This window comes from Palaemon carinicauda, chromosome 8, assembly GCF_036898095.1.
Source record: "Palaemon carinicauda isolate YSFRI2023 chromosome 8, ASM3689809v2, whole genome shotgun sequence".
Taxonomy (NCBI): domain Eukaryota; kingdom Metazoa; phylum Arthropoda; class Malacostraca; order Decapoda; family Palaemonidae; genus Palaemon; species Palaemon carinicauda.
In genome coordinates, this window is record NC_090732.1 from 88,538,871 (window position 1) to 88,550,862 (window position 11,992).

At 34.5% G+C, this 11,992-nt stretch overlaps 1 protein-coding gene across 4 annotated transcripts in view; it reads right to left on the minus strand.

Moving 5' to 3' along the window:
• LOC137644919 (DNA ligase 1-like) overlaps positions 1–11,992 on the minus strand; it is a 385,424-nt gene that overhangs the window by 288,682 nt on the left and 84,750 nt on the right. The window lies entirely within an intron of this gene.

An 11,992-nucleotide genomic window follows, 5' to 3' on the forward strand; every position in this document is an offset into this window, starting at 1 on the left:
TATGGGCATGAAGGGCTCGACACACAAGAGAAATATTACCCACTAACATAAAATCACTAACACCACACTGCACTGGCACTGCATGAATGGTTCGCACACAAAGCACAGACACTGTAAAATCCACATGTAGTCGAGGGGAAATGGGCAATGGCGGCTCAATGTAGATGCTGGATTCCGGTGTTCCCTTAAAATGCTGAATGGTTTAGTCACTGCGCCATGGTGATAGGTGATGAAGTCTTGTAGATGAAGACAGGTGATTGCAGAGATGGAGAAGTAAAATCCCGAGTCGTAAATTGCATTTATTCCATACAGCAAGGGGTTATGAACAGTGGTGCTCTGCAAGGCGTACAGCTCGTGCCAAGAGAAGCAAGAAGACTCTTAATGCTCATGCACGGAGTACTGACTGTACGACTTATGCGCAACAGAATTTATGAATGGTAGAGGGTGCATATAAGAAAGATAATATATACAATAATCTACACACACATATATATATATATATATATATATATATATATATATATATATATATATATATATATATATATATATATATATATATATATATATATATATATATATATATATATATATATATATATATATATATATATATATATATATATGTACTGGTATGTATGTATATATCTATATGTATTATGGTTTATATCCAAATCAAGAGGAACTTTTTAAAAGTCAGGCAAAACAAGCAATGAAAACGAGTTTAGAAAAAGTATCATTTCTAGACTAAAGCCATCCTGCCACTTGCACAAATTTGTGGCACGCATTGTCATGACTCAAGTCGTGCCAATGCGCAAACTAGTCATAAACTGACGTGAAGTGTTCGTAAACTCGTTGTGACATTGTGGCGTGTCGTGACGAGAATTTTGAAATGTTCAAAATTTTGGTCAAAACAAAATTTCGGGACCGGGTCGTGAACTATGCGCAAATAGTTCGTGAACTCGTCGGGATGATCTAGGAGGATGCGTACCAGTGTGTGGCAATGCGTGCCATGCCACAATTGTCACGAACTGCCACGAATAGTTCACGAACAGCTCACGTCGAGTTCACGAGTAACTGACAACATGTTCACGAATATTCGCGCGTTGGAGCGGGGCCGTGCCTTCCCACTGACGATCAGTTAACGAACAGTTCACAAGCAGTTCATGACTACTGCGCGACAGCGGCACTCCGTTGGTGTGGTGGCACATATAGAGCTTCCTGGACGTTTCTGTGGTTTTGTTAAAGTTTTTATAGCTTAAAAAGGAAATATTTACTTTATTGTTGTTACTTTTGGAATATTTTATTTTTCCTTGTTTCCTTTCCTCACTGGGCTATTTTCCTTGTTGGAGCCCCTGGGCTTATAGCATCCTGCTTTTCCAACTAGGTTTATAACTTAGCTAATAATGATAATAAAAATGATAATAATAATAAAAATAATAATAATAATTATAATGATAATAATATTAATACTAACTGATGGAATCTCTCTCTCTCTGTGCAGGCGACATCGTATTTTTGTCAGTTGAAAAAGTTATAAGCGATTTTCTCAAAATACTCACATTATTCGTACTTTCGATTTGAGGGTGATTTAATTTTACTCGCATTAATAGGGAAAACATTTATATATTGTTGTGGTAGAGAATATGATATAATTATAATTAACTTTGATCAACCCTTGTGCTAATTGTGCTCTTCTTCGAGGTGGGGTTGCCTTTTCTTGCTCTTCTGCCTCTGCCAGCCTTTTCTGCTGCTCTTCAACAATGACTAGAGTAGCTGCCAGGTATAGGAATATTCTCCTCTTTACAATGACCCTGCACACAGAGAGAGAGAGAGAGAGAGAGAGAGAGAGAGAGAGAGAGAGAGAGATTCCATTAGTTTTATCATTATTATTATTATTATTATTATTATTATTATTATTATTATTATTATTATTATTATTATTATTATTATTATTGTTTTTATCTTTTTTATTAGGTAAGTTATAACCCTAGTTGGAAAAGCCGGATGCTATAAGCCCAGGGGCTCCAACAAGGAAAATAGCACAGTGAGGAATGGAAACAAGGAAAAATAAAATGTTCTAAAAGTAATAACAGCAAAGTGAATATTTCCTTTATAAACTATAGCATGTTGTCTCTTCCAAAACCAATCCAAAAATGACCAAGGGTTGGACATGCCCCGTTTTTATATGGCGTGGCCAAATCGGCACGACACCGTCCGAATTGCGCAAACTCGTCGTGCCAATGCGGGAAGTGCGCAAACTATGCGCAAACTCATCGTGCCAAAGCGGGAAGTGCGCAAACTATGCGCAAACTATGCGTGAACTCGTCGTGCCAGTTCATGTCAATGTGGACACGAACAGGCCCGCATTCGTGAACTATTCGTGAACTCGTCGTGAACTCATCGTGAACTATGCGTGAACTAGACGTGAACAGTGCGGGAGCCTCCCAGTTCGTGCCCCAAAATGGCACGACTTGCCATGACAAATTCGTGGCAATAATTCGTGCAAGTGTCAGGGCATCCTTAGTGACAAAAATGCAAAATTATGACAAACCAAATTCCATGTTCCGTTACCTTGTAATGTCTAGAAAGTATGCTGTACATTATTTATCTTACAGCTTTGCTTATATCTCCAATTTTAGGTTCCTTATTTCGCACATACGTGCTTGTGGGTGTTTTGCATAAAAATATTATAAAATTTTACACCTGCAATCCCGAGTAGCATGTTGTGATAAGGATTATATTTATATAAATATTTTGTTTAAGATACCATCTCCGTCTATAACAGTCCCAGCCCTCTTGTCATGATTAAAGTCAAATTTATCAATCAAATTATAATTACTATTAGAACCGATTTCCTTATTCATGAAGTGAAAAGAGATGTTACCAAAATTTTTCTTCAAATGAATGACGGCACCACACTTTGGGGAAATAAGCTATCTCGTAGGTAAATACTGATGAGCCAAGGGTAAATACATCGATTTTATCTTTGCCAGAGAGAGAGAGAGAGAGAGAGAGAGAGAGAGAGAGAGAGAGAGAGAGAGAGGGGGGGGGGGGGGGGGGGGAGACTGTAACTTTTTGTAATTTATGGCTGCGAAGCACAACACTGTAATCCGTGTTTCGTATTTTTCCCAGGATTATAAATAATCCCAGGATTTATGGCATATGATGATGGAACATATGGCTTACATTCACTCACGATGATCATCAACCATACAAAGCCAATATCATTTCACTATTACCGCGGCATTTGTTTATTGCAAAGTTGCTTCTGTTATATTTTCAAGTAATGCAGATCATTTGAGAGAGAGAGAGAGAGAGAGAGAGAGAGAGAGAGAGAGAGAGAGAGAGAGAGAGAGAGAGAGAGAGAGAGAGAGAGAGAGATTACATTGTAACCAAAATTTTTTCAAATTTTCTAAAACATGGTAGTCTCTTCTATTATTTAAGGAATAGATTAATTCATATATATATATATATATATATATATATATATATATATATATATATATATATATATATATATATATACATATATATATATATATATATATATATATATATATATATATATATATATATATATATATATATATATATATATATATATGTATACACACACACACACACACATATATATATATATATACATATATATATATATATATATATATATATATATATATATATATATATATATATATATATATATATATATATATATATATATATGCTTATATACCCAAAATAAGCTTGAAAAACAATCAGCATCCGTTTAGTTAATGTTTTATTCATATTTTCCCCTATATATCTCCCAAAGAGGACTTTTACATCAGGCCAATAATCGGATTAGTCTCTCTCTCTCTCTCTCTCTCTCTCTCTCTCTCTCTCTCTCTCTCTCTCTCTCTCTCTCTGTTGCGTTTTCGGTACCGTCGCTAGTTGGCAAGACTAGGATACAACAATCGAGTTCCGGACCCGATGATGAGATAGAACGGATGGAAGTGGTCATAAAAAAGGATAATTCATTTTGGGGACAAGTTTCATCGCTTGGGCTCTTTGAATGTGCAAGAAAATTAGATACCTTAATATATTAGTTTTAGTGTCTAGAGAAAGAATTAGAATGGTGATAAGCTCAAAAATATTTTAGTCTCTCAAACATAAATGGCAATGGGAACAGATGAAAATTATGGAAATGAAATACTTTCGTGAAACTTGATCATTGTAGAACCATTAGATTATTTATAATACTTTAAATGGTAAAATTATGGGATACAAAATAACCTAATTTCTTTTGGAGATCGAGAACTAAGATCACGGTCAAAATGGTCACCCAAAGAAATTGATAGAAAACTATTTTGAGCAAGAAAAGCGTCTCTCCTCATATTATTCCAATATATATTTTACAAAATTAAAAGATATGACATTTAGATATTTTCTTGGAGATTAAAAACAACATGGCACCCAAAATGGCTGCTGACATAAAGAAATATAGGCAGAAAATGAAGCCCTTTCTATGCCATAGAACTCTTGTTTTGTTTATCTATAAAGGTCACAAATCCTTGCATTTTCGCTCTCTTAAAGTCTTTTCATAATCCTACATCAGCACCAAGGATGGCAAGTGAAAAGTACTCCTAATTAAAACCCAATTTTCTTGCATGAACGTATTCCATATTAAGTGTTCATAAGTTTAACATCATTCATCACTTATCAATGGCAAAAATATTTCAGAGAACTTTTAAGAGTTGCCAAGGACTCATTTATAGTTTATACCTTGAATAGCTTTTACAAGCAACATCATTATTTCCACCATATCCATGCCGATACACAAGATTTAGAATACATGATCACTCTTCCTATTTCATCGCAAAATTAATGAAATTTGTATGATATCTCACGATCATTCAATTTAGATAACGCGGTCTGGGATGAGCCTTTTTTTTATGTCAGATTTTTCTTTTTTGAAAGTATCTTGAAAATAAGCATTAGACTGTACCCTATGTTCTATGGCTTCAGAATACCCTTAACAGCATCATGATAGTATAAAAAATAATATATAATATTAACCTTTAGGCCATAATGGACACGCTTGGATTCAAGGATTTGCTGAGTAATAGCTGTGCGATAGCGATTACTTTCCAATCCTTATTTCTGGAATACCACTATCATAAATCAAATTTATTTCCCATAATTGAGCAATGATGATATGCAATTCTCCAGGTTTCAGTACCCATTTCCGTTAAATGTTTTTTCATGCCATTTGAAGTTGTTTAAGAGGCTTATACAATGCCATTTCCACAGTAACAACAACTCTACTACCTGTTCCAAGAACCAGGAATTGGCATTCTTTAAATACTTCATAATGGTGAAGTGATAATAATGATTTGTAGGTGACGCTGCAATAAAACATAGCATGGACACTTTTGACACTGGTTTTGTTTCACCGATCAATGACATATCCTAACCACGCTGGAGATGATATACAGTTTGTCTTGACGTAACCTGATTGTCTTTATCCAATCCTTCCAGACTATACATTTAGGGTTCTTCTGAGATGAGCTTTTATTGCTCTAGTGATTAAGCAAGATTAGTCAGCTCAGCTTCATGCACTGTTGTTAGAACAAACGGTTCCTCTTCGTAAATTATAGTATATATGTGTGTAATATATATATATATATATATATATATATATATATATATATATATATATATATATATACATATATATATATATATATATATATATATATATATATATATATATATATATATATATATATATATATATATATATATAAAGATATATATATATATATATATATATATATATATATATATATATATATATATATATATATATATATGTATTTATATATATATGTATGTGTATATAAGTATATATATATATATATATATATATATATATATATATATATATATATATATATATATATATATATATATATATATATATATATATATATATACATATATATATATATATATATATATATATATATATATATATATATATATATATATATATATATATATATATATATATATATATATTACGTCAAAACTCGGTTTGTTTGTGAAATACTGCCCACAATAATAAAGATGGTGTAATCTTCGACCAAACGGGTTTCTTCTCTTGGAAAAGAGACTGTTGTCCTATGAATATATATATATATATATATATATATATATATATATATATATATATATATATATATATATATATATATATATATATATATATATATATATTATATATATATATGACTACAGTGTCTCTTTTCCAAGAGAAGAAACCCTGCTAGTGTTTGGTCAAAGATTACATCAACTTAATTATTGTGGGCAGTATTTCACAAATATATATATATATATATATATATATATATATATATATATATATATATATATATATTATATATATATATATATATATATATATATATATATATATATATATATATATATATATATATAAATGGTTAATATCTAGGGCATTGTCATACTAGAGTATTGTTAACGTACCTTACCTCTGCCATTCATGGGTGACCTTTAAATCTTTAAATGCTAGTTCTTCGCATCTGGTCCAGAATTTCTTTGCTAAACATGGAATTCGAGTAAGTAACCAACCTCCCTACTCTCTGACATGGCTTCTTGTGACTTTTGGTTATTTCCGAAATTGAAGACGCCATTGAAATGATATCGATTTGAGAGAAGTGAAGAGAGCAGGCAAAAAACGATGATGGAGTGTTTTCAGCAGTGGAAGGATCAGTGGGCTTAAGTGTGGGTACCTTAAAGGGGATTGGGGTTGCAATCCTGTCAGGTATATATTATATTTTTTCTCGCCAAAGGTCGGAACCTTTTAGACAGATCTCATAGAATATCCAAATCTTTGTTCATGTTATCAGTTTTTTATTCAATATTTTTAGAGTGCATCCGTTGTACTTTTAATTGACACTCTTTGTGGTTCATTCACTCTTTTGAGATGACTATACTCAGTGCCGTCTTCTGGTGATAATATTTCTATAATTTTTTTGAGTTGCTTACGATTCATTATTTCACCTTTGCTTACATCATTAACAGTGTGACGACGCCGAGTAAGGGTGTGAACTCAAAGGCAGATTGGAAACGACTGAGTTATATATTAAGGAACACTCTTCTTTATATACAAAACCTCAAGGCAACAGGACATGACATGTTCGAGAGACAGACAATGTTCAGAGCAAAACAGCAGACAAGAATTTTCATGTTCGTTTTAGTGCGAGGGAAGAGCGCAGATACAAGCATAATATATACAAAAGGAATTATGTACAATTGTGTGACACACGGTTGGTACATGGCTCCCCCTCTAAAAATGACATACTGAACATGTTAAATAGGTGCCCTGAATCTGGAGAGGTAGTAGTAAAAACTGCGCCGATTAGCAGCAGTGATTGGCTGTAGAAGTCGATGGTTGGGGTGCGAGCGAGTGGTGGATGAGGGGTGGCTGTGTTGCCACTCCGGCTCGTCACGGGGTAGGCGAGTGTGTCCTACGGCGTTCATAGGCGAGTGTGTCCTACGGTATTCATAGGCGAGTGTGTCCTACGGCATTCATAGGCGTGTCCTACGGCATTCATAGGCATGTATGTCCTACGGCATTTATAGGCGTGTATTTCCTACAGCATTTACGTCAACTTCGGTTGAAGTTGAATAGGTGTCCTCTTCGTCACAAGTGGAGGCGTTGATGGAGGTTTTGAAGGTCATGAAGTGGCTGTCCATAAGGGTACGAAGTAGGTTCACCTCACGAGGAGAGCTGTCTGCGGCAGGTTGCAGGCGACTCAGGCGAGTGATACTGGTCATTTTCCCGAGGGTGAGCGAAGCCCTTTGGTCCCCCAACGGTTGTTGAGAGAGCTGAAAAGGCGTTGCTATACAGGCGGCTGGCGACGGCGAGTACTGCTGCAGAAGGTATGCGTTGACGGCGTCATAGTATCGTTGAGAGGTGGAGGGGGGATGGGGAGGCGGGAGGGGCGAGTCACTCCGGGGTCACCAATGTGACGACGCCGAGTAAGGGTGTGAACTCAAAGGCAGATTGGAAACGACTGAGTTATATATTAAGGAACACTCTTCTTTATATACAAAACCTCAAGGCAACAGGACATGACATGTTCGAGAGACAGACAATGTTCAGAGCAAAACAGCAGACATGAATATTCATGTTCGTTTTAGTGCGAGGGAAGAGCGCAGATACAAGCATAATATATACAAAAGGAATTATGTACAATTGTATGACACACGGTTGGTAAAACAGAACAAAGGAACTTGCATGTTACCTCCAAAGTTCTCATATCAAATACCCTCCCCTTAGTTAAAGGTTCTGATCATGCCTCAATAAATTAAATTTTAGGGGCATTATGGGTAATACTTGTACTTACTTTATTGCTATCATCCTTTATTGTCTCTGTTTGAAGGACATTGATGACATACTTCTCCCAACATTTACAGTGGTATTACATGGGCTTCCACTGTGTTCACTGCACCATTAAGTGTGACAGTCTTATTCAAATCTTCCCTTGCATTATCAGTAGCAACTTGGCAAAATCTTTCTATTTCCTATGATATCACCGAAGAAATATTTACAATCTATATAAATTGGTATTTGCTAGCTCTTTGAATGATCTGGCTCATCATGGTCTTTATTATTTTTTTCTTTATAAATTGTCTGCATTGTTTTTTTTAAGCTTATCACAAACATGCTTATCAACTGGTAATAATTTCTATTCCATTTACCAATTTTATTTCGTAAACTGTTTCCTAGAAAACCTGGTGATAACTAATTTCATGTTAATCAGCAGTTTTATCTTTTTTATTTTTATTTTTTTTTGTGTGTGTGTGTTTCACCGCACATGAAACGATTCATAATACATTGTACAAGTTTATTTTAACTACTCCCAGTTGGATTTTCAACAAAGACTCCTGAAGACTGATATATTACAAGGACAGTTATCAAAAGATTTCCATTCCTTCCCTAAAGTAGCAAACGTTGGGCTTGGTGTCTCCATAATTTAATACCAATTCAATAAACAGGTAATAGAAAACAAGTCTTTTCAGATCTCATGGCATTAAAGCATTGTTTAATATTTTCTTTTCGAATTTTTAGAATAATTTTGTAAATTAAAATTTTACATCACTGATCTCAGCCTCTCCGAAATATAATTCTAGTTTAACAATTGTGTGAACCCTTTTACATGTAGACCAAGTTTTGCATTGATTAGTCTAAACGCCACGAACAAACACATATGATTCTTTTTTTTTTTTAACCATAAGAGTTCAGCAGCCAATTTGGTTGTATTGATAGTTTTCAAGTCAGTCTATTTTTGAGCTCATGATAATCTTTATTTATGATTCGCCTTTCACTATAGGACTTCCGAGACCTCGGTAACATATGCATCAACATAAATTTTCCTATTCACGTACAATCCATTTAGCGGCCATCTAGACATTGACGTTACTGACATTTTTTCTTAGAATATCTATGTTCATATGGGTAATCAATACAACAAAATATTTCTTCCAAACTGGCATACTTGCCGCAAGACTAATGTCTCTGTTCAAGCAAAACCATTAAACAATTCTCTCTCTCTCTCTCTCTCTCTCTCTCTCTCTCTCTCTCTCTCTCTCTCTCTCTCTCTCTCTCTCTCTCTCTCTCTCTCTCTCTCATATATATATATATATATATATATATATATATATATATATATATATATATATATATATATATATATATATATATATATATATATATATATGTATATATATATATGATATATATATATATATATTATATATATATATATATATATATATATATATATATATATATATATATATATATGTGTGTGTGTGTGTGTGTGTGTGTGTATATATATGTATGTATCTATCTATCTATCTATCTATCTATCTATATATATATATATATATATATATATATATATATATATATATATATATATATATATGTGAGTGTGTATGTGTGGGTGTGATTGTGTGTGTGTGTGGTGTGGTTGGGTGTGTGTGTGTTTCTGTGTGTGTTTGTATGTATAATTTATTTAGTTTCGAGAGAATGTGTTGAGTATGTCGGTTTATTTAGTGGATATCATGCTTGGAACTGTTTTTGGGGGTGAGCTGTGGTTTGTAAATGCTAACGAAATAACCTATTGGAAACGCCCTTGTCTGACGATTTGCTGGACTGGACTTCCAGACCCATTCTAGCTTGATAGTTTTTTTTTTTTACAGGTAATAGGTTGGCCAGGCAGGCACCAACCACAAGATATTACGAGTTATGGGGTCCTTTGACTGGCCTAGACTGTGACTAACATTGGTCTCTTTTCTCTGGTTACGGTTCACTTTCTTTTGCCTACACATACACCGAATAGTCTGGCCTATTCTTTACAGATTTTCGCCTTTCATACGCCTGACAACACTGAGATTACCAAACAATTCTTCTTCACCCAAGGGGTTAAACTACTGCACTGTGATTGTTCAGTGGCAGCTCTCCTCTTGGTAAGGGAATAGAGACTCTTTAGCTATGGTATGCAGCTCTTCTAGGAAAAGGACACTCTAAAATCAAACCATTGTTCCTCTAATCTTGGGTAGTACCATAGTCTCTGTACCATGTTCTTCCACTGTCTTGGGTTAGAGTTCTCTTGCTTGAGGGTACACTCGGGCACACTATTCTAACTAATGTCTCTTCCTCTTGTGTTGTTAAAGTTTTTTCTAGTTTATATAGTAAATATTTATTTATGTGTTGTTGCTGTTCTTGAAATATTTAATTTTTCCATGTTTCCTCTCCTTTCTGGTCTATTTTCTCTGTTCGAGTCCTTGGCTTATAGCATCCTGCTTTTCCAACTAGGGTCGTAACTTAACAAATAATAATAACAGTATAGTATCTGAGATCTGACCATCCTCGTGAGCTAAGAATGTTGGGGTTTAATGAGCTTGTAAGTCTACCTGCTGAGTCACCAGCAGCCATTGCCTGGCCTTTGCTGGGTCCTAGCTTTGACGAAGAGGGATCTTGGTTCAGTATCTTGGGCATTGTCCTGCTACTTGCCTTTGCCAGTCATGACAACCTTTAAACCTTCAAATGGTCTCTCTCTCTCCTCTCCTCTCTCTCTCCTCTCTCTCTCATCCTCTCTCTCTCTCTCTCTCTCTCTCTCCTCTCTCCTCTCACTCTCTCTCTCTCCTCTCTCTCTCTCTCTCCTTTATTACTTACTTTATCCCAATTTCTCTCTCTCTCTCTCTCTCTCTCTCCTCTCTCTCTCTCTCTCTCTCTCTCTCATCTCTCTCTCTCTCTCATATCTAACTTGATAATTGAAAATATGTATTAAAATTTGTATTGTTGTTATACAATTATTTAATAAAGTTTATTTTGAGGTTAATATATCCTCTGCGCAGGTGTATGTGTTTCTTTTTTTTTTTTTTTTTTTACCAAAGGAGTTTCATAAATAAGCTTGATAGGGTAGAAGTGCAAAAGCCAATGTCTTAAAAGCAGAGAGAGAGAGAGAGAGAGAGATGAGAGAGAGAGAGAGAGAGAGAGACGGAGAGAGATGGGGAGGGGGGGGGGGGATTTCAGTGAATATATTACAAGAGTCAACAGGAGTTGGAAAACAAAATACATTTAGTACACAACACTTTTGTATATATGAAACTTTTGCATCATCAGTGTACAGTAAACGTGACAGGACAGCCGAGGGACGTTAAAAAATATAAATGAAAGTAATATTTTCAATTTTACTTTTTGACATCCCGTAGCTGTCTGTCACTCCGTATTTCGTACTGAGTTTGGCCAGTTTCGTGTTAGTTTGTGCAATACATTTAGTTATGTGATTATTTTGATGGTGTAACCACTGTAAATATAAATTTCCATAATGGGAACTTAGCTAAGTTCAAGATGCCTGCATTACAGTAGATTGCAAATAGATTAGTACATTTTATTTAAATTTATTAC